Raw genomic sequence first — 1,514 nt, 5'->3', positions numbered from 1 at the left:
TCAAAACCACACTGAGATACCACCTCACACCAGTCAGAGTGGCTAAAATGAATAACTCAAGAGACTATAGATGCTGGCGAGGATGTGGAGAAACGGGCACCCTCCTACACTGTTGGTGGGAATATAAAGTGGTACAGCCACTCTGGAAAACAGTGTGGAAGTTCCTTAAAAAACTATCAGTAGAACTCCCCTATGACCCAGCAATAGCACTGCTGGGGATCTGCCCAAGGGATACAGAAGTGCTGATGCATAGGGGCACATGTACCTCAATGTTCACAGCAGCACTGTCAACAATAGCCAAATCATGGAAAGAGCCTAAATGTCCATCAATTGATAAATCGATCAAGATGTGGTGTGTGTGTATATATATACATATACATATATATATATATGTATATATATACAACGTAGTATTATATAGCAATGAGAAAGAATGAAATCTGGCCATTTGTAGCAAAGTGGATGGACCTCGAGGGTGTCATGCTAAGTGAAATAAGTCAGGCGGAGAAGGACAGATACCATATGTTTTCACTCATAGGTCTAACAGGAGAAACCTAACGGGATCATGGGAAGGGGAAGAGCGGGGGAAAGGGGGGAAGAGTTAGGGAGAGGGAGGGAGGCAAATCATAAGAGACTCTTGAATACTGAGAGGGAGGGGGAAAGGAGAAAGGGGGGATGGTCATGGAGGGGAGCACTTGTAAGGAAGAGCGCTGGATGTTATGTGGAAACCAACTTGACAATAAACTATTAAAAAAAAGAAATTCTTCAACAGAAATTAGGCAGGTCAAGAGGAGAAACTGTGAAGGGACCTATCAGGAATGATAGGGACAAAGGAGTTGGGATTTGATCCAGATTTTCTCTCTCCAAGCGCAGTCTTCATTTCGGGGCACACAGCAGTCCACTGCAGGACACTGGTCCTGACTGCATGACTGCAGAGATTCAAGAGGCTCAAAATGAACCCTGCAATGGGATTTTGAACCTTGTGAGTTCTTTCTTTGCCTGGGTCTCACCTTATCCCAAAGGAATGTTCCTGTGATGGAGACGAGTTGAGAAGAAAGGCTGGCCCCAGCTCACGCATTACAGCCAAAACCATTTGTTTTGTTAACCTCATGTGAACATTACAAATGTGTGATGGAGCAGAGGCCACATCCTTCTATAGATTAGCAATTTCTTGAGTCAACATGGCCCCTTTACCTTGACCTTCAAAGGAAACACTTCAAAGGAAAAAGCCAAGGTCCTCTTCAGATGGTGGGAACTCTGAGGTGGCTCTTGTTTTTGAACTCAGAGAGCTTGGGTGTCAATGCCAACTGGTTTGATTTTGCTGTATGTGAGCATCTGTGTGGGTGGGTGAGTGGGTGTCTCTCACTCTCAAATTCCTTATGTGTTGCTAGTGTCCTTCTTTCAGATCATTTAAATGGGAAGGCCTGTGGAACAACATTCGATGGGAAAGTTTCCCACAGATGGGTTTCAGTAAATGAACTTGTGGTTTTACAGAGAGTGACCTTGTATTTTTT

Source organism: Suricata suricatta, chromosome 9 (assembly GCF_006229205.1).
Source record: "Suricata suricatta isolate VVHF042 chromosome 9, meerkat_22Aug2017_6uvM2_HiC, whole genome shotgun sequence".
NCBI classification, from domain to species: domain Eukaryota; kingdom Metazoa; phylum Chordata; class Mammalia; order Carnivora; family Herpestidae; genus Suricata; species Suricata suricatta.
The sequence above is the reverse complement of the archived record's forward strand: the minus strand, read 5'-3'. Positions refer to the sequence as shown.